Raw genomic sequence first — 25,269 nt, forward strand, 5'->3', positions numbered from 1 at the left:
TGTTAGCTGGTGTTGCCCTTGCATCAGATTTAGAAGGTTGTGGGTTTAAGGCTGCCAGGACCCAACAGCCTTATGAGTGAATATAACAACGTGTTTCAGGTGTGACCGACTGGAAACCTCATTCTCCTTTTTTATCTTTGTTCAGGAGAATATTAAAGATCCAATGATAAAATAAAGAGTTTCCACGGCGTCCTAATGAAACAATTATCCTTCAACCAACTGAGAGGAAACACTAGAAACAAGGAACTGCAGATGCTGGTGTACAAAAATGGGCACAAAGTGCTGGAGTAACTCAGTCTGAAGAAGCGTCCCGACCCGAAACGTCACCTATCCATGTGCTCCAGAAATGTTGCCTGACCCGCTGAGTTACTCCAGCACTTTTGTTCTTTTCAGAGAAGAAACTCTTCCTTGACATCTCACTGTGTACAAAATGTCTACTTCATTACACTTTGATTTAAACTTGAAACTAAATTGTGATATTTTCTCAGATGTAATAAAATGTGTTTAAATGCAAATTTTGGGAAACTTTTGTGTTCTAATCTGCAGCGAATAAAGTTGGTGTCACAGTAGTTAACTTCCCATACTGTTGTGGTTAGGACTGCGGCTGGCTGTGCAACTAAAATAAAATGCTGCACTCATTGTCATTGTTGACATTATCTTTCTCCCAGATGGAGCTCCCGGACAACAGAATGTTTTAATTAATTTGGAATTTGACTGATCTCTTCAAAAATGGACATGCTTTCCACTGAACTGTTTCCATATTAGGCATGGACAACCAGATCTAATGGCAAGCACGTAAAACAAAATAAGTGTTTGTTAAAAAACAATTGAAGAGATGTGTTCGGGCTGAGGGCTTTGAAACTCATGCCTGTGTTTGCTGTTGGAAAGAGACTGGGTGGCAGACACTTTCTGTGTGAAGTACATATCTGATATCAGTAGACAATAAGGGGCCACACAGTGGTGCCACGGTAGATTTGATGCCTTACAGCCCCACAAACCCGGGTTCGATCCTGACTACTGGTGCTCTCTGTTCAGAGTTTGTACGTTCTCCCTGTGGCCTGCGTGAGATTTCTCTGAGCATTCCAGTTTCTTCCCACACTTCAAAGATGCGCAGGTTTGTACGTTATGTGTAGGAAGGAACTGCAGATGCTGGTTTACACCAAAGATAGACACAAAATGCTGGAGTAACTCAGTGAGGCAGGCAGCATCTCTGGATAGAAGGAATGGACGACGTTTCGGGTCAGCAGAAGGGTCTCGACCCAAGTCGTCACTCATTCCTCATATCCAGGTTTGTAGGTTAATTGGCCCTAGTGTGCATGATAGAACTAGTGTACGGGTGATTGTTGGTCGGCAGGAACTCGGTGGGCCGAAGGGCCTGCATCTCTAAACTAAACTAAAGTAAATCCATTGTGTTGTTATGTGTTGAAACCTTTTGAACTGAGTCACTCAGAGGCTGAAGCTGTTTTATATAAAACTTCTTAATTCCTCAGGAGAGATTTCTTGGTAGAATCTCCCAACCTCAATGTGTATCAAGTTTTTATATTCTTAAGATCAAAGAAAACAGCAAGTCATTTCAATAGCTGCAACAATATTGTTTATTTTGATATTTTGAGCCTGACATTTGCAATGTGCATGCACTGGAACTGACAAGGCACTTCTGAATGTTCCAACATCTTTGCTACTTCAAAGTAATTCATGTGGATGGTCTAACGCTTCTGTGGACAGAGAACCCAGACACCCAAAATAGTGTTGTGGGGATGACTCTTTGAGTGCGCCAATACCCCAATTATTGATAGAATGATGAATATGCCCATAACCATGCTTGATGTGCCAAGTGACACATAAGTCTCATCTGGAAGCCACCTTCATCTCTACCATGATGGTGTGAAATATGTTAAACTGATGATGCTTGCTTTTATGGAGGCCAATTAAAGGCACCCACTGTTTTACATTTGGCTGATACGTACAAGAACTGACATCCTCTCTGTTTGTAATATACAGTCGAACAGATGGCTTGAAGGCTGGTTGTTCTTTTAAATTAACGGTGATGGGTGTATGGAACAGGCTGCCAGAGAGGAGGTAGTTGTGGCAGGGACTATCCCAACATTCAAGAAGCAGTTAGATAGGGACATGGATAGTTCAGGTTTGGAGGGATATGACCAAACACGAGCAGGTGGGACTGGTGTAGCTAGGACATGTTGGCCGGTGTGGACAAGTTGGGCCGAAGGGCCTGTTTCCACACTGTATCACTCTATGACTCTATGGCTGCTACTATCACATAATTTTATAACCCCTGAATAATCCCTAACATTATGTTCAATCACCAGTGGCTTAGACTATCTTTAATTGGACTTGACTGGACTTTATCTTGTACTAAATGTTATTCACTTTATCATGTATCTGCACACTGTGGATGGCTTGAATGTAATCATGTACTGTCTTCCCACTAACTGGTTAGCACGAAATAAAAGCTTTTCACTGTACCTCGGTATACGTGGCAATAAAGTAAACTAAACTAAACTAAACTAAGATCTGCTTTGAATCCTTGCATCCAGAATTGGAAAGAAGATAGGGGGAGATGGAGAGGGAGAGGGGGGGGGGGGTGAGATGAGATAGATGGGAGTTTCGGTGGGGCACAGGAGAAGATGGGGGAAGAAAGGGGTGGGGGGCATGGGGGAAAAGAGGTGACCAACACAAGCGGAATATGAACTGCTGTTCGTCCACTTTGCATGTGGCCTCCCTTTGGCAATGAAGGAGGCCCTGGACAGAAAATCAGTCTGTAGTGGGAAGGAGAATAACTGATGGGTAACTGATTGATCTGTTTGGCCTTGGCCGACTGAGCACAATTATTTAATAAAATGGTCGCCGGGTCTACGCTTGGTCTCGCCGATGTACAGGAGGCCATGTCGGGAACCCCGGATACAATAAATTAGGTTAGAGGAAGGACACGTGAACCTCTATATAACCTGGGACTGCTGTGGTCTCTGGACTGAGGCGAGGGAGGAGGTAGAGGGACAGGTGTTGGAAAGCAGGGGAAAGTACCTTGATTCAGGGGAAAGTAACTGGAGCGGGGTTGGTTTGGGGGTGGACATCTGTACTACATTCATTCTCGCCCCCTATCACCTGTATCCACCTATCACTCATCAGGCTTTGATCTGCCCTCACTTCTTTTCCTGCTTCCCCCCCCCCCCCCTCCCCCGACCTTCTGCAATCAGTGCAAAAAAGGGTCCCAACCTAAAACATCACCTATCCATTCCCACCACGGATGCTACCTGACCCGTTGAGTTACTTTGTGTTTTACTCAGCATTTCAGCATCTGCAGGTTCTTATGCCACTGTCAACATTTAGCATCATGTCTTGGGTAGCACCTCCTCTACTTGAATCATTCAACTTTCCCCTCTCCCAGACTTATTCCTTGTTCATCTCCTTCCCCCTCTCCACACCCTCCACTTATTGTAACTTAATTCATTTCTGGTGAACGATTCTGAAAGATTAACTCCACGCAGAGACGCTGACTGAACCGTTAAGTACTTCCACCAATTTCTGTTTTTTCATTTTTGTTCAGTAACTCAGGCAGTAAACTTAAAGCTCAGTCTGTATATTACTTTTGTTTCATGGTTTTTTTATAATCACACTTTTCTTTTAAAGACACACTCTTATTTACATGCTGCACAATTTAAATTTTAAACATGAATGATGGGAATGGAATAGAAAATAAAACTGCAGGAAACTTGAATTAAAAACGGAAAATGTGGAGAATCTCAGCTTCCGACATTGGAATTGTAAATACATTGTCAGCCTTGTAGGGTGCAGAGAACATATGGAACCAAATGGAGAACTGAGGTTGATTCCCAACCAAAGGGACTTATATCCACGTATATACACATATCCACGTAGAGGCACTGCTAGTGAACAGAAATAAGCTTCTTTCTTATTAACATAATGACCACAGAGAGCTGAGAGGTGATTAACCTGGAAGATTAACTCTGTTTGGGAAGCTTCCAACCCAGCGGTATGATTATTGATTTCTCTAACTTCAAGTAACCCTTGCTTTCCCTCTCTCCCCATCTCTCCCCATCCCTCCCCCACCCTAGTTCTCCGACTAGTTCCACTGTCCCCCTGATTAATTTTACTGATTGTATGCCTCCTTGTCACCTTCCCCTCAGCTAACAATGAACCGTTAGGGATGGCGTAGTGGTAGAGCTAATGCCTTACAGCGTCAGAGACCCGGGTTCGATCCTGACTATCGGTGCTTGTCAGTATGGAGTTTGTACGTGCTCTCCGTGACTGTGTGGTTTTCTCCGAGGTCTTTGGTTACCTCCCACGCTCCAAAGATGTACAGGTTTATTAAGTTAATTGACTTGGTATTGTTGTAAATTGTACCTAGTATTTGTAGGATAGTGCTAATGCGGTGCTGACTCGGTGGGCCGAAGGGCCTGTTTCTCTAAACTAAACTAAACATTCTACATTTCCTTATTTCATCTGCTTTGATCTGTTGATTTCACACCTTACCCTTCCATATCTCTAGTCTCCCTCTCCCCTAACTTTCAGTCTGAAGAAGGGTCGCGACCCAAAACGTCACCCATTTCTTCTCTCCAGAGATGCTGCCTGTCCCGCTGAATTACTCCAGCATTTTGTGTCTAACTCTGTTTCTCTCTGCACAGATGCTGCCTGACCTGGTGAGTATCTCCAATATATATTGTTTTTATTAATGATCAGAAGCTTGGTTCCTTGCAATTGTAAACAATATCATGTAAATGTTACTGTCCATTGCATTTTCAAAGCTCATGTGACATCAATATCCATTTCAAGTTCAAGTTCAAGAGAGTTTATTGTCATGTGTCCCTGATAGGACAATGAAATTCTTGCTTTGCTTCAGCACAACAGAACATAGTAGGCATTGACTACAAAACAGATCAGTGTGTCCATATACCATTGTATAAATATATACACACATGAATAGATAAACTGATAAAGTGCAAATAACAGATAATGGGTTATTAATGTTCAGAGTTTTGTCCGAGCCAGGTTTAATAGCCTGATGGCTGTGGGGAAATAGCTATTCCTAAACCTGGTTGTTGCAGTCTTCAGGCTCCTGTACCTTCTACCTGAAGGTAGCAGGGAGATGAGTGTGTGGCCAGGATGGTGTGGGTCTTTGATGATACTGCCAGCCTTTTTGAGGCAGCGACTGTGATAAATCCCCTCGATGGAAGGAAGGTCAGAGCCGATGATGGACTGGGCAGTGTTTACTACTTTTTGTCTTACGGTGAATCTTACGGATAATGTGATTTGAAGTTGTGATACTGAGTGCATTGTCAGCCTTGGAAGATACAAAGAACTGTGAGGCCCACTGTAAATTGGAGGAGCAGCACCTCATATTTCGCTTGGGCAGTTTGCACCCCAGCGGTATGAACATTGACTTCTCTAATTTCAGGTAGTCCTTACTTTCTCCTCCCCTTCTCAGCTCTCCCTCAGCCCTCTGTCTCCACCTCTTCCTTTCTTCCTCCCGCCCCCCCCCCCCACCCTCACATCAGTCTGATGAAGGGTTTCGACCCGAAACGTTGCCTATTTCCTTCGCTCCATAGATGCTGCTTCACTCGCTGAGTTTCTCCAGCATTCTTGTCTACCTATTGAAAACTAATGTAGATTTGAGGCTGTTTCACAACAAGGGGAGGTGGCAGTCAATAATCTTACACACATTTAGTGTCAGTAACCAAAGATGAATTACTTTTACATTCACTTTCTATCTATGGAGAGGGCACAGTTGATTAGAAATTTGCATTTTTATTGTTACCACAAACAGGCAGTTCAATATTTTACCATAATGTAATAACTTTGTTTGATGTAAACTGGCCCTTGACTTGACAGCGATAAAAAAGACCACAGTTTTGTTTTTTGTGACTTTTTAAATATGAACATGGAAACATAGGAACAGAAGTAGGTCAATTAACCCCTCAGGCTTGTTCCACTGTTCAGTGAGATCATGACAGATCTGTGACCCAACTTCATAGACTCTCCTTTATTAATTTCCCTTTAGGTTAACAAAAGCCTACCAGATTCATATTTAAAATTAATAATTCACTGAGATTTAATTGACATTTGAAAGATTTTCCATGGTCCTATTTGTGTAGAAGTGTCTCTAACTTCAGTCCTGAAAATCCTGGTTGTAATTTTTAAACAAAATCCCTTAATCCTGCCTACATACCAAAATAAATACTCTTATGGCATCAGATCAAATCTGGCCATGGAATCCTTGTGCTGGTTACCTCCTTCAGCTCCGCGCATCTTGCAAGGGTGCAGAATACATTCTAAAATGGGGAGGGCAATATCCATCACTAGGAGTTACTGGATGACATCACTACCAGCCCAACTAGCACGATCCAGAGGCCAATTCCAAACAACAGACAGCGCGAAAACCGTTTCCATGGCCAACAATTGACCATTGTGGGCTCTACTTTTCTTTGATCTTTGGATTTAATTTGTTCTTTCCAAACTTTTCATTCATTTGTTCTTTGGAGATTTTCATACCTCTAGTTCCCCTCTTCCCTCACTCTCAGTCTGAGGAAGGGCCTCCACCAGAAACGTCATCTATTCCTTAGCGATCCCTAAGATGCTGCCTGACCCGTTGAGTTACTTCAGCACTGTGTGACTAGCTTTGATATAAACCTACATCTGCAGTTCATTCTGACACAAAAGAAAAGGTTACCTGATATTGAGCTCACCAATTTGCTAGCACTTCTGTCTATATACTTGATAGTACATCTCAGAGAAATTACCTTGTGGAGACTAAATCTTGTATTTACACTGTACAACCTCCCACATATTGTGTGGCACTTACTAAATATAATAGTTTCAGATGCTCAGGATTGGGCATTCACACAATACTATGGGCATTGATAGCTGTAGAACTCTACACTTTCATGGAAGTAATTTCATTTTCTGTCCTCTCTCTGGTCCTTTTCGTTTGGGCAAAGACTAAAGTGTGACATGATAAAGATATTCAAAGTGATTAATGGTCTTGAGAGCGAATATAGAGAGCATGTTTCTGCTCGTGAGGAAAGCAATAATTAAAGGCCGTCAATTTAAGATATGATCAAGATATCTGATAGGAAATTCAGAAAAAACCTCTTTAGCAAAGAGAGGTGAGAATGTGGAACTTACTACCTTGAGGACCACAGATAGATGCTTTTGAACAAAGGGAGAGGGACCCTGGATGGATTGGTGGGGGTGGGAAATGAACACAGGGGGAATGAGTTCCCTGAAATTGAGCATTCAACATTAATACCATTATATTCGTAACTTCACATGCTGTAGGAGAAGAATTAGGCCATTTGGCCTTAAGCCTATTCTCCCATTCAATCATTGCTGATCTATCATTCCGTCTCAACCCCATTCCCCTGCCTTCTCCCAGAGCCCCTGACACAGCCATATAACAGGTTGGAAGCTCTTCAATGTGGAATGCAATGTGCCGTTCTGCAAGTTTACACTTGATCTCACTGTGGAGAAATCCAAGGACAGACAGGCCATGTGGGAACGGGCAGGGGACGATGTGCCATGCAACCAAAAAGCTCAAGATGGCCTTTCTGGACATAGTCTGGATGTGCTGCAATACGGGCACCATGTCTATACTGGGTCTCGCATATTTAGCGAAGGCCACAATATGAGCACCAAATGCAATAGACCAGACTGGAGGAGGCTCAGTGAATCTCTGCCTCGGCTGGAAGAGCTGCGTAGGTCCTTGTATGGTGGTAAATATTTGAGGGAGATGGCAATAGACACTAGCAATAAACAGAAGTGATCTTATAGAGGCGTATAAGATCATGAGAGGAATAGATCGGGTAGACGAACAGAGTCTCTTGCCCAGAGTAGGCGAATTGAGAACCAGAAGACATAGGTTTAAGGTGAAGGGGAAAAGATTTAATAGGAGTCTGAGGGGTAACGTTTTCACACAAAGGGTGGTGGGTGCATGGAACAAGCTGCCAAAGGAGGTAGTTGAGGCAGGGACTATCCCAACATTTAAGAAACAGGTTATTGGATAGGGCAGGTTTGGAGGGATATGACCTTATTAATATTATAATATTAATTTCCTAACCAAGTAGCCCTTGCATCCCCCCTCTCTGCCCCCACCCCGCCCCCCCCCCAGCTAACAATGGCATGTTTCTTTTGTCATCATTAACTTTTTGCATATCTTTCATTCATTTGCTCTATATCTCTCTACTTCACTGTCTATATCTCTCGTTTCCCTTTCCCCTGACTCTCAGTCCGAAGAAGGGTCTCGACCTTTTCTCTGGAGATGCTGCCTGACCCGCTGAGCTACTCCAGTTTTTGTGTGTCTATCTTTGGTTTAAACCAGCAGTTCCTTCCTCCCCATCACCCTCCCCCACTGGTGCCCACGTGCCCATCTCCCTGTGTTTCTTCTCCCTTGCTTCAGCTTTCCTCTACTCTCCCCCAACCTGTTTCCCTCCACCTCTCACCTCCCAGTCTCTGTACCCACCCCCCCACCCCTCCACCCCCCCACCTCACTTGACTCCATTAGCCTGTTTTAGCTATTTTCCTGTTTCCACCTATTATCAACTTTCCTCTGTCTCACCCTTCCCTTTTACATCTAAATGCCATCACTACCGTTCTTCTACACTTTAGTCTTGATGCAGGTTCTTGATCCGAAATGTCGACCATCCCTGTGCCTCCACCGATGCTGCTTGACCTGCTGAGTTCCTCCAGCAAATTTTTTTTTTTTTTGCTCCAGACTTTATCCAGTTTGATTCAGCTCTGAGCTCTCTGCTAAATCGAAGTCTAGGGGATGCATCAAAATCCCAGCTGTTGTGTGAAGGCTGGTGCTCCAGAATAAGCCAAGCCTCTGTCTTGCCAAACCGTTCCAGTATGACTACAACATCAATATCAATAGAGTGCAAAAGTGCCCAGATATATTTTGTCTGCAGAAAAAGAGGAAAACTCCAAAATGAACAATTACTGTCCATCAGCCCACAGTCACTCATCTGCCAGGAGAGAAAGTGCCATCAATTCTGTGTCAAGTGGCACTTACTTACCAGTGGCCTGCTCACTGATGCTTGGTTTGACTTCCTGCAGGAACATTTGGTCTCAGACTACATTGCAATTTTGATTCAGTCCTGAATGAACTAGCTGAATTCTAGGGAGATGAGAAAATAATGATTGCTCTTTAAGACACCATTTAACAAAGTGCGGCATCAAAGAACGTGAACAAAACTGATGTCAGTGTGAATGAGCGAGTCAGACATCAGTGACTGGAGAATCCGTTGGCACAAAGGTTACTGGTGCTCTGCCATCAGCCTCCAGGATACCAGTGTCTAGAATCCAAAAAACCTTCAGCTGTCTCATCAATGATCAAGTATCCGTGGTTCGAGATGTGGACTCTTATACAACGGCGAGACCAAATGCAGACTGGGCGATCGTTTCGCCGAACACCTTCGCTCAGTCTGCCTGAACCTACCTACTCCAAAGACGTACAGGTATGTAGGTGAATTGGTTTGGTAAATGTAAAAATTATTCCTAGTGGGTGCAGGATAGTGTTAATGTGCGGGGATCGCAGGTTGGCTCGGACCCGCCGTTTCCGCGCTGTATCTCTAAATTTAAAAAAAATGACCTGATCTCCCAGTTGCTGGACACTTTAATTCTCCTTCACATTCCCACACAGACCTTTCTGTCCTAAGTCTCCTCCATTGTCAGAGTGAGACTAAATGCAAATTGGAGGAACAGCATCTCATATTTTGCTTGGGCAGCTTACAGCCCAGTGATATGAATATTGATTTCTCTAACTTCAAGTATCCCTGGCATTCCCTCTCTCTCTATCCCTCCGCCACCCGAATCGCACTAGCTTCTCGTTTTCATCCAACAAACAGCTAACAATGGCCTGTTTAATTTATCATCGTTACTTTCTTGCATATCTTTCATTCATTGTACTTTATCTCTCCACATCACCTTCCGCTCAGCTAACAATGAGGCATTCAGCATTTCCTTAACATCATCTGCTTTGATCTGTCGTCTTCACACCTCACCCTTCCATATCTCTAGACTCCTACTCCCCTGACTCTCAGACTGACGAAGGGTCTCGACCCGAATCGTCACCCATTTCTTCTCTCCAGAGATGCTGCCTGTCCCGCTGAGTTACTCTAGCATTTTGTGTCTATCTTCAGAATTAATCAAGATAGACACAAAATGCTGGAGTATCTCAGCGGGACAGCATCTCTAGCCTGATAATGGTTGCATGCCTTATTGCTAAACTGTGCTATGTGGCATTGGCAAACATAATAGAGAAAATTCAATTTATAAAATCAGTTTAAGGATTATTTTAGAAATGCGCTTTGTCATTCTTTTTTGTAGGTTCTTGACGATAAAATTAAATGGGATGGCAAATGAGTTATCACCATCTTGAATGCCTAACTGAAGTTGAGCAATGGAGAATTAACTTCAGTCACTATCCACTAATACGCTATTACATTAGTAATTAAGAACTAGATCCTGAAAACAGTGGCCATTAGCAAATCACAAACGTAAAGCCTCTTTAGCTATTGACTGTGTTTACCTTAAATTTGCTAAGATACAATCGCACTTTATCCCATATGTGCTCTTCAACTGAACAAAATGGACTATTTATTCTATCAACAGAGATTAAACAAACTGGATTAACTTTGCCTTGCATTCAAGTGGAATGAGAGGAGATCTCATTGAAGCATACAAACTCAAGCCCCAGTTTGACAGGCTAGATGTGGGGATGAGTTTTGCCATGACTGGGGCGTTAAGAACCAGAGGTGGACAGACTCAAAAGTTGGCTTTTCAGGATTGAATTTTTTTTTCCCCACAGGAAAGTGAATCTTTGAAATTCACTTTGTGAGGTGGCTTGGAGGGTGGGGGTCGAACAGTCACTGAGTGTATTCCAGTCTGAGATTAATAGATTTTTGAATATTAAAGAATATGGGATTAGTGCAAGAAAGTGGCTCTAAACATAAAGGAACAGCTGTGGACATTGAACGGCCAGGCAAATGAAAGGCTGAATGGCCAAATTGCTGCTTCGATTTCTATGCTTTTATGTTTTTTTATCGGTAATTTGCAGTTTTGGGCCCTGCTGAAAAATAATACCATTTATTTTTAGGAGCCGAGGGAGATTTCTACATGGAGTTATTTATTTCAATGGGTCCACAATGCTTTTCAATAAATTAAAAAATAATCACTATTGAAACAGATACTGAAAATAGTAAGAGCTTTATATACGTGACATCACTTGGCTTAAAATGACAGGAAATACATTGGAAATCTAATTTAGTGAGAACTCCTCAGATATTTTCTTAAGCATACAGATATGTGTGGGAAGGAACTGCAGATGCTGGTTTAAACCGTAGACACAAAATGCCGGAGTAACTCAGCGGGACAGGCAGCATCTTTGGAGCGAAGGAATGGGTGATGTTTCGGGTCAAGACCCTTTTTCAGACCCAAAACGTCACCCATTCCTTCTCTCCCAAGATGCTGCCTGTCCTGCTGAGTTACTCCAGCATTTTATGTGTACAGGTATCATAGTTTTCAAATGTTACTCAGGGTGCTTAAAGCAGGTGCATAGATGAAGAAAATCTGCTTGGATGAAGAATATTCAGTGTGTCATTTGCACCTACTTTGTCACTTTTAGTCAACATGCGATAAATGCATTTTAGTTGGCTTCACCCCTCTTGGGAGTGAGAGCATTTGAAGATCGATCAACTCCGCTACTCCAATTGACTTTGCAACGGTGCCTGCATATATCTTGTAGTGTTTCTGTAATATGCTTTGGGAGGGGGGAGGTGAAGGGACAGGTGTTGCATTTCTTGCGGTTGCAACGGAAAGTGCCCGGGGAGGGGGTGGTATGGGAGGGAAGGGAAGAATTGACAAGGGAGTTGCGGAGGGAGCGGTCTTTGCGGAAGGCAGACATAGGGGGAGATGGGAAGATGTGGCGAGTGGTGGGGTCACGTTGGAGGTGGCGGAAATGGCGGAGGATTATGTGTTGTATTTGCCGGCTGGTGGGGTGAAAGGTGAGGACTAGGGGGACTCTGCCCTTGTTGCGAGTGCGGGGATGGGGAGAGAAAGCAGTGTTGCGGGGTATGGATGAGACCCTGGTGCAAGCCTCATCTATGGTGGCGGAGGGGAATCCCCGTTCCCTGAAGAGCGAGGACATTTCCGATGCCCTGGTGTGGAACGTCTCATCCTGGGAGCAGATGCGGCGTAGGCGGAGGAATTGGGAGTAGGGGATGGAGTCTTTACAGGGGGCAGGGTGGGAAGACGTGTAGTCCAGATAGCCATGTGAGTCAGTTGGTTTGTAGTGTATGTCGGTCAGAAGTCTGTCCCCTGAGATGGAGATGGTGAGGTCAAGGAATGGTAGGGAAGTGTCGGAAATGGTCCAGGTGTATTGGAGTGCCGGATGGAAGTTGGTGGTGAAGTGGATGAAGTCAGTCAGTTGTGTGTGGGTGCAGGAGGTGGCCCAAAAGCAGTCGTCAATGTAACGGAGGTAGAGGTCGGGGATGGGGCCCTGGTACGTATTGAACAAGGATTGTTCAACGTACCCGACAAAGAGGCAGGCGTAGCTGGGGCCCATGCGTGTGCCCATAGCTATGCCTTGTGTTTGGAGGAAATGGGAGGAGTCAAACATTAAGTTGTTGAGGGTGAGGACCAACTCCGCTAGGCGGAGGAGAGTGTCAGTGGCTGGGTATAGGTTGCTCCTCTGGTCGAGGAAGAACCGGAGGGCTTTGAGGCCATACTGGTGGGGGATGGAGGTGTAGAGTGACTGGACATCCATGGTGAAGATGAGGGGGTGAGGGCCTAGAGAGTGGAATGCGCGGAGGCGGTGGAGAGTATCTGAGGTGTCTAGAACATAGGTGGGAAGGGATTTGACCAAGTGGGATAGTATGGAGTCAAGGTATGTGGAGATGAGTTCGGTGGGGCACGAACAAGCAGAGACAATGGGTCTGCCGGGAGAGCTGGGTTTGTGGATTTTGGGGAGAAGGTAAAAACGGGCTGGGGAACGATGAGGTTGGAAGCTTGGTCGGGCAGGGCGTGGGAATTGATGAAGTCGGTGATGGTGCTAGATATGGTGGCCTGGTGCTCATCAGTGGGGTCATGGAGGGGGACAAAGGTAAGACCTCTGCTGAGGACAGACCGTTCGGTGTGGGACACCGTTGTCCCCCTCCATCCCCATCTCAATGAGTTCCGCGCCCACCATGACTTGGAGCGCTTCTACCGTCGCCTCCGCCTCACAGCGCACTTCCATGGGAAGGAGTCCTATGTTCTAGACACCGCGCATTCCACTCTCTAGGCCCTCACCCCCTCATCTTCACCATGGATGTCCAGTCACTCTACACCTCCATCCCCCACCAGGATGGCCTCAAAGCCCTCCGGTTCTTCCTCGACCAGAGGAGCAACCTATACCCAGCCACTGACACTCTCCTCCGCCTAGCGGAGTTGGTCCTCACCCTCAACAACTAAACGTTTGACTCCTCCCATTTCCTCCAAACACAAGGCGTAGCTATAGGCACACGCATGGGCCCCAGCTACGCCTGCCTCTTTGTCGGGTACGTTGAACAATCCTTGTTCAATACGTACCAGGGCCCCATCCCCGACATCTACCTCCGTTACATTGATGACTGCTTTGGGGCCACCTCCTGTACCCACACACAACTGACTGACTTCATCCACTTCACCACCAACTTCCATCCGGCACTCCAATACACCTGGACCATTTCCGACACTTCCCTACCATTCCTTGACCTCACCACCTCCATTGCAGGGGACAGACTTCTGACCGACATACACTACAAACCAACTGACTCACATGGCTATCTGGACTACACGTCTTCCCACCCTGCCCCCTGTAAAGACTCTATCCCCTACTCCCAATTCCTCCGCCTACGCCGCATCTGTTCCCAGGATGAGACGTTCCACACCAGGGCATCGGAAATGTCCTCGTTCTTCAGGGAACGGGGATTCCCCTCCGCCACCATAGATGAGGCTCGCACCAGGGTCTCATCCATACCCCGCAACACTGCTCTCTTTCCCCATCCCCGCACTCGCAACAAGGGCAGAGTCCCCCTAGTCCTCACCTTCCACCCCACCAGCCGGCAAATACAACACATAATCCTCCGCCATTTCCGCCACCTCCAACGTGACCCCACCACTCGCCACATCTTCCCATCTCCCCCTATGTCTGCCTTCCGCAAAGACCGCTCCCTCCGCAACTCCCTTGTCAATTCTTCCCTTCCCCCCCGCACCACCCCCTCCCCGGGCACTTTCCGTTGCAACCGCAAGAAATGCAACACCTGTCCCTTCACCTGTCCCTTCACCTCCCCCCTCGACTCCATTCAAGGACCCAAGCAGTTGTTCCAGGTGCGACAAAGGTTCACCTGTATCTCCTCCAACTTCATCTACTGCATCCGCTGCTCTAGATGTCAGCTGATTTACATCGGGGAGACTAAGCGGAGGTTGGGCGATCGTTTCGCCGAACACCTCCGCTCAGTCCGCAATAACCTACCTGAACTCCCGGTGGCTCAGCACTTCAACTCCCCCTCCCATTCCCAATCCGACCTCTCTGTCCTGCGTCTCCTCCATTGCCAGAGTGAGCAACACCGGAAATTGGAGGAACAGCACCTCATATTCCGCCTGGGTTGCTTGCGTCCGGATGGCATGAACGTTGAATTCTCCCAATTTTGCTAGCCCTTGCTGTCTCCTCCCCTTCCTTAACCCTCGAGCTGTCTCCTCCCATCCCCCCGCCCTCGGGCTCCTCCTCCTCCCTTTTTCCTTCCTTCTCCCCCCCACCCCCCATCAGTCTGAAGAAGGGTTTTGGCCCGAAACGTCGCCTATTTCCTTCACTCCATAGATGCTGCTGCACCCGCTGAGTTTCTCCAGCATTTTTGTGTACCTTTGGAATTCTCTGTTCAGTTTTGACCACCCTGTTTAAAGGTAGAGTATCAATAAGCCAGACAGAATGGAGAGAAGATTAACGAGGATTTTGCCGAGGCCTGAGACGTTGAGCTATAGGGAGTAGGCCGGAATTTCACAGTGAGTGGTTGGGCCCTGGGGAATGTTGCAGAGCAGAAGGATAAAGGAGTACAGGTACATACAGTGGTTCCTTGAAATTGGTGTCACAATTAGATAGGGTGGGAAAGAACCTGGGTTTTCAGTATAGAAGTTGTGACATTAGTTGTGACATTAGTTACAGAGCGGCACAGTGGCGCAGCGATAGAGTTGCTGCCTTACAGTGCCAGAGATGTGGGTTCGAGCCACCCCCTCCTGCCAATGATGCTCCCTCTGTGCATCTGCTCCGCCAGTTGGTCAAGACATACAAAGGATTGTGATGGAGGGGTCTGGCAGGTTGGCTGTAAAGTAACATCATGTGGGTACAACTATGTCAGACTGTCGTTCAACTGGTCTGTGGGGCAGCTTCCCAAGTTTAGACACTAGTGCGAATTATGTGTTAGGGGAACTCTGCAGGATCAACTGGATTGGCAGTAGCAATGCTATACTCATGTTTAGTATCAGGTGGCTAATTTAGCTTTGAATTTATTTAAATGGGAATGGATTTATTTAAATTTACATTTAAATGTATTTATTTAAGTGCAGTGGTATCTGTCATTGGAAGGCACAGTGACACAGCCTCACAGCGCCAGAGACCCGGGTTCAATCCTGACCTCGGGTGCTGTCTGTGAGGAGTTTGCACATACTCTCTGTGACCGAGTGGGTTTCCCCCGGGTGCTCCAGTCACCTCCCATATCCTAAAGATGTGTAGGTTTATAGGTTAGGGCAACACATTGGCACTGAGGTGAAGTTGCTGCCTTGCAGCAGCAGAGACCTGGGTTCAATCCTGACTATGAATGTTGTCTGTATGAAGTTTGTATGTTCTCCCTGTGATCGCGTGGATTTTCTCCGGGTGCTCCGGTCTCCTCCCACACTCCAAAGACGCACAGGTTTGTAGGTTGATTGTTTTCAGTAATTTGTAAATTGTAACACTGTAGGATAGTGTTAGTGTACGGGTGATCGCTGGTTAGCGTAGACTTGGTGGGGCAAATGGGCTGCCTCTGCACAGTATCCCTAAAGCCTAAAGTACTAGTTATACAGTATAGGAAGGAACTGCAAGGTTTACACCGAAGATAGACACAAAATGCTGGAGTAACTCAGTGGGACCTGCAGCATCTCTGGAGAGAAGGAATGGGTGACGTTTAGGGTCGAACCCCATCTTTTGACTTTAATGATATAACTGGGTGGCTTGCTATAGCAATGCAGAGAGTGTTGAAGAGGCAACACTGTAGAGTGGGTCAGGAGTCTCATTGAACTAACTGGGTTACTTGCCGCACTTCTGTTCATTAATGAACCATTAGTGAACCAGGAGGACTTTTAAAAACAATCATTATTGACTAGTTATAGACTCTTGGTCTCGACCCGAAACGTCACCTATTCATACGATCCATAGAAACATCATTGATAGTGAACACAGTTATCAAGAGTTACATAGAAACATAGAAAATAGGTGCAGGAGGAGGCCATTCGGTCCTTCCAGCCAGCACCGCCATTCATTGCGATCATGGCTGATCGTCCCCAATTAATGACCCGTGCCTGCCTTCTCCCCATACCCCTTGATTAGACCAGCCCCTAGAGCTCTATCTCACTCTCTCTTAAATCAATCCAGTGATTTGGCCTCCACTGCCCTCTGTGGCAGGGAATTCCACAAATTCACAACTCTCTGGGTGAAAAAGTTTTTTCTCACCTCAGTCTTAAATGGCCTCCCCTTTATTCTAAGACTGTTACCCCTGGCCATAGATGCTGCCTCACCCGCTGGGTTTCTCCAACATTTTTTTGTCTACCTTTGATTTTTCCAGCATCTGCAGTTCTTTCTTAAACATTATTGACTAGTTGGTGCTTTTCTCCTACTCTCTCAAATTCCAGATTATTACCTGAATTTAAACTCTATTGCTGCCATGGTGGAATTTATTTTTAAATCTTACTTCGTTTAAAGCCTCATACACAGCTGAGTTACTTGATTTGCCAGGATTCACCTGGCCTAATTGGAGTGAAACCTGTACAGATGGACCAGGTCCCTCTTCCACAGTCATAACTATTGCCCCATGAGCTGAAACCTATTTCTCCTGAAATAGGTGTCCAAAGAACCGAAACATCACCTATTCCTTCTCTCCAGAGATGCTGCCTCTCCTGCTGAGCTACTCCAGCTATTTGTGTCTATCTTCAGTGTAAACCAGCATCTGCAGTTCCTTCTTGCCTACTTCTCCTTCACCAGTCTGTGAACTATGCCTTGAGCTCTCTTATCTCATTGGCCCCATGCCATTCTGCGCATTGCTCAAGTGATAATTCAGAGGTTACTCATTCAATATGACACAAAGAAGGCCATTCAGTCCATCAAGTCTGTACTAGCCCTCTGCAGCAACCTGCTCAGACCCATCAACTTATTTATCTGTAGCTGTGTGACTTATTCTTTCTCCCATTTGATTCATTTTGCTACTGACTTACACTAAGGTATAATTTACAGTAGCCAATTAAACTACTAGCATACCATTGGGGTCTATGGGGAAACAATCCTTTCCTAATCAACAGATAAATTACTCAACATGTTCTTCATTTTCTGAATCTTTTCAACGTTTCTTTTGAATTAAATCATTTTTCCATTTCTATTTTATCCAACTCGCGCAACTTCTAGAAGGCCCTACACTCGGAGATGCTTTGCCCAATCTAAATATCCCTGGTGTTTCCCTTGCGCTCAGTTATTTTATATTAAAATGGAGTCTCTCTGAGGAGTATTGCTTCCTTGTGGCCAGTGGTGGATTTAACACTTGAGGTGTGATGTAATTAGTGCCACTGTGCATTCTCATGGGCCTGTCCCACTTGGGTGATTTTTCAGCAGACTGCCGGCGACTGTCAGAGTGGACAAACACACACAAACACAAACACATCGGAAACGCAGGGGCTACGGTAGAGCTGTCTGAAATTCACACGGTGCAAAGACAAGGTGATACAGACACATGCCGCGATGAACAGGAAGGTTAAGATGGGTAGGACAGTGTACGGTAAGCCCATTAAAAGAGGGGAAGGGAGGGGAAGGGGGGGGAGAGAAAGGGGGGAGAGAGAAGGGGGGGAGAGAAGGGGGGGAGAGAAGGTGGGGGGAAGGTGGGAGAAGAAGGGGTGGGGAGGAGAGGGGGGGAGAAGAGGGGGGGGGGAGAAGGGGGGGAGACACTTTTAAGAAGCCAGACAACTTTTAAGAAGCTGGACAACTTTTAATAAGCCAGAGATACACGGCTGTGAAGTTCGGTGGACATTTAACATTACCAGTCGGTTATCCTTGGTTCTGAAAACGCATGCTTACATTTTTTTTCCCCAATGAGACAATGAAAATGCCCGGTCAGCAAAGGCGATTAACTAAAACTACCATCGACTACCTCGACGACCTATAACTACATGGCGACACCACTACAACTGCACCTACGACTACAGGATTATCGATTATCTCCATGGTGACCAATTTTTGGTGGCAGAAACATTTTCAACATGCTGAAAACTTTGCACCGACCATACTGAGGCCGCAACTATTTCCCAGAAAGCGTGAACTCCTCGCGACCATGAAGGAGACTCACCAGAGACCACCAGCGAACATGTGGCGACCATGTGGCGAGCGCAGAGTCTCCTGTACTCGCCTAAAAAGTCGCCTAAGTGGGACAGGCCCTTTAGTACAACTTCCGACAACTTTAGGGCGGTCACGGTGGCGCAGCGGTAGAGTTGCTACCTTACAGCGCTTGCAGCGCCGGAGACCCGGGTTCGATCCCGACTATGAGTGCTGTCTGTACGAAGTTTGTATGATCCCCCTGTGACCGCACGAGGTTTCTCCGAGATCTTCGGTTTCCTCCCACTTTCCTCCCACACTCTAAAGACGTGCAGGTCTGTAGGTTATTTGGCTTGATGTATGTGTAAATTGTTCCGAGTGTGTGCATGATAGTGTTAATGTGCGGGCATTGCTGGTCGGTGCGGAATCGGGGCGCCGAAGGGCCTGTTTCCGCGCAGTATCTCTAAACTAAACACAACAAAACTAAATTCATTGTGCCTACTTTTGATCAGATAAAACATAGAAGGCTAGAGATAGGATTGTGTTGCAGGTTTAATTAGTTACTTAATTGGAATGCCATGTAACTTCAACCATTAAATATGTTCGCTGATGGCTACACCTACACCTATCTCCTGCTCCAAGATCCTGCCTTGCACTGAGTGTCTCGGCTTAAAGACACTTCCAGTAATGAAGAGCTACTTACAATGTCACTACTGACACACCCATGGAATTAATATTTCAGCATCTAAACGCTGGGGAGGACACTCCATGTTAATTGCAGTTGTGGACTTTGTAAGGTATATGGGCAGCCCACAATCATTTCAGATGGTGACCATTTAGGTTGTCTGGCCTCAGTGGTATGTCCCTTTAAATAGCGAGGAAACCAACAAAGTAGAATGATGACATTTTGGGTCGAGACCCTTCTTCAGACCCTTCTTCCAAAGAAGGGCCTTGACCCGAAAGGTCACCTATTCCTTTTCTCCAGATATGCTGTCTGACCCGCTGAGTTACTCCAGCTTTTTGTGTCTATCTTCGGTTTCAACCAGCATCTGCAGTTCCTTCCTACACAAAGTTGAATGATGTGCTCACTGCTCTAAGAGGACTGTTTTACAACAGCCAGAGTTTGGAGCTCTGAGGTTGAATCGGTACAAATAGGTGTTGGCATTATGTGAATAATGGTATCGCACCTAACAAGTATTGCACCTGATGTCAGGATAACATCAAGCACACTCATGTAGATCGGGCTTGGAATTGCCCAGTCCGAAGCTTGCCATTGGAGTGATTTCCACTGGAAATGTTTACTCAAGCAATGTACTTCAGATAAAACAGTTCTGCACAATTAACATCTAAAATAGGAGGAGGCAAGCAATCCAAATTCCAGGCGTCAGTGCCTTCTTATCAATAAATAAATTTAACAATTGACACTAAGCACAGCCAAGCACTGTCTTCTAACTAATTAAGGAGCAGAAACTCCCGACTTGTCAACATGAATATAATTATTAACATGAGGGCCCTTAATGAAAGGCCATGCACAATGGCGGCATCTCCAATGAAAGCAACGTTATACGTGCAAACCCTTCACGGCCTGGTGCGTTGCCCCAGAAAGGCGAGCATTTCCATCACCAAAAGATATTTGTATGAACAATGAAGAAATCGTGCTGAAAATACACTTCAGGGAAACATTATAGTCTTACACCAAGATAAATATTTTGAAGATAAAAGGGGAATTGTAGGTTAGTTGTTTTAAAAAATTTTTATTGCATGTGAGCACGGCAATGACCTTGAAGCACGTGCAGTGAAAATGTCAGAATATCGCTTCAGCCACATTGTTGCTCGCAAAGGTTACCCGGAACAAACGATATGCGAGTTGTGGCAACAGGATGGCAAAAATGCAAACATATCAGTGCTCTATTGGGTTTACTTCAATGTTGGAAAATCAGAGCATTACTTTCAGTTTAGTTTATTGCCACGTGTACCGAGGTACAGTGAAAAGCTTTTTGTTGCGTGCTATCCAGTCAGCAGAAAGACAATACATGATTACAATCGAGCCATTTACAGTGTGTAGATACATGATCAGTGAATAGCATTTAGTGCAAGGTCAAGCCAGCAAAGTCCGATCAAGGATAGTCCGAGTGACATCAGAGATAGATAGTTCAGCACTTTCCTTTGTCTGCTTTTTAAAAGCTGAAAATATTGATATTATTTTTTATCCTGTACGTCTCAACAGTTTTCCTCGTCTTCAATTATGTCAAAATCAAAGATTGTCACAGTTGCGTAACGTATGAGTGGTGCATACAGTTAGTGGATGAGGAATAGAGCAGAGACTTGGGGCACAGGCCAGCATGAGGGTCTTTCTAAGGGCTTCTCCACCCATGTTCATTGTGCCTGTAAAGCCAATTGCTTCAACCTCAGCGGCACAGTGGTGCAGCGGTAGAGTTGCTGCCTTACAGCGTCAGATATCCAGGTTTGATCCTGATTATGGGTGCTGTCTATACGGAGTTTGTACGTTCTCTATGTGACTGCATAGGTTTTCCCGGATGCTCCATTTCCTCCGACACTCCAAAGACATGCAGGTTTGTAGGTTAATTGCCTTTGGTAAAAATTGTCCCTAGTGTTTAGGATAGTGTATGGGGAATACTGGTTAGCGCGGACTAGGTATGCCGAGGGGAATGTATCTCTTAACTAAACCACATGGCACAGTACTAAAAGAGGTGACAGCGTTAAATCCATGGATACACGTCAACCGCCAATGCTAGGTACAGAGCAAACTCCAATCTGACTGGTGAAATTATTGTCGACTTCAGGAAGGTCAGAGGGGGCAGACATACCCCCATCCATATAAACGGGACTGAGGTGGAGCGCATCTCCAGCTACAAATTCCTCGGGGTACACATCTCGGAGGATTTGTCCTGGTCCCTCAACACCTCCAAGCTGATCAAAAAGGCACAGCAGCGCCTTTACTTCCTGAGGAGGCTCAAGAAAGCCCACCTGTCCCCCCAGATCCTGACCAACTTCTACCGCTGTACCATCGAGAGCATCCTGACCACCTGCTTCACGGTATGGTACAGCAGCTGCACTGTTGCGGACAGGTAGGCACTACAACGGGTGGTGAAAACCGCACAGCACATCATCGGTGCCCCGCTCCCTGCCATGGATGCCCTCCACCGAAAACGGTGTCTGAAACGGGCTGGGAAGATCATTAAAGACCCCTCCCACCCCAACCATGGACTGTTTGCCCTCCTCCCATCAGGGAGGCGGTACAGGAGCCTCAGGTCTCGTACCAGCAGGATGAGGAACAGCTTCTACAATTATATCATCACATTGCTGAACTCGGAGTCCCGCCGATAGATTTCTCCGGTCCCTCCGTCCCCATTGTTTAATTATTCTGTATTTTTGGATTATTCTGTATCTTCTTTTTTTTTAATTTCTATATTGCACTACTACGGACTGACGCAAAACTGCATTTCGTTGTACCCATACTTAGTATTTGTGCAATGACATTAAAGTTGAATTGAATTGAAAAATGTGGAGTGAGTAATGGGAGAGGATTACCTGAATACAAATAATCCAAAAATGTATTTTAATTCTCTCTCTGAATTGTGAAAATCCCCCATGAGGTCAGAAAATTGAAACATTTCCAACAACGACAAAAGATAATTTGTACAGAATTAGGCTGAACACTTTAGTAATCCACTCTATAGAAGGTGCACACTTTTGTTATGTCCACGTTGATCGTCAAAGACTAGACCCACTCCGCCAGTTGAAGAGCTCAAAGCTTTCCACAACGAGCAGAATTCTGGCCAGCATGAAAACTCAGCAGTAGGATGCAAAATAGGCTCATAAGCTCTTGAGATACTTCACACCACCATCAGTATATGAATGAAACATGCCCTTCAACTTTTCAATAACTTTCCATTTCTAGGCCCACACAGCCTCATTTTTACTAGTGTTGTCTAGTCTCTTTATACCTCTATCCCCCACCAGGAAGCTCCAAAGGCCCTACAGTTCTTCCTTATACAGAAACCTAATTAGTTTCCCTCTGCTAATATTCTCCTCCACCAGGCGGAACATTAATGGGCCTGTCCCACTTGGGCGTCATTTGCACGTCATTTACGCGACATCATTTGCGCGTCACGACCCACGACGCACGCATGGTGCGCATTACGCGAGCATGGTGCGTGGTGATGTAGGCAGTGACGCGTGGTCACGCGTGGCACTCAGGATTATGGGATGTACAAAATCTTTGCGCACCATCTGCGTGACGCGCAAATGACGCCCAAGTGAGACAGGCCCTTAACTCACTCTAAGCATCTTCTCTTTTGACTCCTCTCACATTCTTTAAGTTAAAGGCGTAGCCATGGGAACTCGCATGGGCCCCAGCTGTGCCTGCCTTTTTGTTGGTTACATCAAATAATCCTTGTTCCAAATGCACACTTGCACCATCCCCCAACTCTTTCTCCACTACATCGATGACTGCATCAGGACCTCCCTGCACCCGTGTAGAAGTTGCTGATTTCATTCATTTTCAACGTGAACCCATCAACTGTCACATCTTCCCCTTTCCACTTTCTGCGGAGACTGCTCTTTCCACAACTCCTTGGTTCACTCATCCCTTCCCACCCAAACTATCCCTTCCCCCGGTACTTTCCCCTGCAACCACAGTAGATGGAACACCTGTCTCTATACCTCCTCCCTCACTTCTATCCAGGACCCTAGTGGTCCTTCCGGGTGAGACAGAGGTTTACGTACACATCCTCTAACATCATCTACTGCATCCAGTGTTCCCAATATGGCCTCCTGTACATTTCAATACGAAGCATGGACTCAGTGATTGTGTTGGGTTCGAGGAAAGAGCGTTCACGTCGCGGCTCTGTTTCCACCAATCTTTCCACCACCACGCATAAGAAGCACAAGAAGCGCATTGGAGGCACCATTGTATGCAGATGCCGAGATGTGTGTTCAGCTCTGGCTGAACAACTTCTAATCTTGTGCGTGGACTCGAAGAAGAAGAAGAAGAAGAAGAAGTGATTGTTTTGCCGAAAACTTGTGCTCTGTCCTCCAAAAACGATTTGATCTCTAGGTTGCTAACAGTTTTAACAGCTTCCCATTCCCATAAAGACCTTTCTGTCGTATTCAGGTATTCAGAGGTATTCACTCTCCTTGTATAAGGGGAGATACTCATTTTCCGATGGACAGACTCATTCCAAACATATCTAAGTAATATAAAACCTTCAGTTCAAACTATGCAGACACTGTGTTTCAAGGTCATTGTTGACAGTTATCCCAAAGCATGAAATCTTTATGGCCTCAATAATCTTTTTGGTCCCCGTTAATCTCAGTAAGAATAGGGTCTTCTTTCAATTTTAGTTCTGACTCATTCTAATGTCCCTGCGCCCACTTTGGCTACTTAATGGTGGACAAATTCTGGACCACACCATCTCTAATTATGGTTCTACATACATTGTAATTAATTTGAGAATATTTATGCTAGTGCGCCTTCAGCAAATTCTGAACATAAGTTCTCAGCCACACAACATCTGTCTCCAGAACAAACTGAAGATCTGCCATTGAGTGTTCCTAACACATTCGGCACATTAAACATTTCTAGCAATTTCATATTTGATCCCAGCATTCCATGTTGAAAGCATTGAATGTGCAAACACAACTAACATCATGGAAACTCTATTAAAAAAATCACGTAGGTAGAATGGACATGTTAGTAAAATGGAAGCTGAGTGCCTTCCAAAATAGATCTTGTATGGAAGAATGAGGAAATAGGGTTGAGTGTATAAAATCAAACGTGAAGAACATCCTTCAACAGTCATAGAGTCATAGAATCATTCAGCATGGAAACATCTCTGGCCAACTATTTGGCCACTTTGTTTAAGAAGGAACTGCAGATGCTGGAAAATCGAAGGTAGACAAAAATGCTGGAGAAACAGCGGGTGAGGCAGCATCTATGGAGCGAAGGAAATGGGCAACGTTTCGGGTCGAAACCTTCTTCAGACTGTTGTGAGGGTGGGGGGGCGCGAAGAAGAAAGGAAGAGTTGGAGCCAGTGGGCTGAGGGAGAGCTGAGAAGGGGAGGAGAAAGTAGGGACTACCTGAAATTACAGAAGTCAATGTTCATACAGCTGAGGTGCAAACTGCCCAAACGAAATATGAGGTGCTGCCCCTCCAATTTACGGTGGTCCTCACTCTGGCCATGGAGGAGGCCCAGGACAGAAAGGTCGGATTTGGAATGGGAGGGTGAGTTGAAGTTCTGAGCCACCGGGAGATCAGGTTGGTTATTGCGAACCGAAAGGAGGTGTTCGGCGAAACAATCGGCAAGCCTACGCTTGGTCTCACCAATGTAGAGCAGCTGACATCTAGAGCAGAGGATGCAATGGGTGAGGTTGGAGGAGGTGCCGGTGAACCTCTGCCGTACCTGGAAAGACTGCTTGGGTCCTTGAATGGAGTCATGGGGGGAGGTAAAGCGACAAGTGTAGCATTTCCTGCGGTTGCAAGGAAAAGTGCCCGGAGAGCGGGTGGTTTGGGTGGGAAGGGACGAATTGACCAGGGAGTTACGAAGGGAGTGGTCTCTGCGGAAAGCAGACGGGGGAGGAGATGGGAAGATGTGGCAAGTGGTGGGATCACGTTGGAGATGGCGAAAATGTCGGAGGATTATTTGTTGTAT

The sequence above is a fragment of the Amblyraja radiata genome, chromosome 25 (genome assembly GCF_010909765.2).
Source record: "Amblyraja radiata isolate CabotCenter1 chromosome 25, sAmbRad1.1.pri, whole genome shotgun sequence".
NCBI lineage: Eukaryota > Metazoa > Chordata > Chondrichthyes > Rajiformes > Rajidae > Amblyraja > Amblyraja radiata.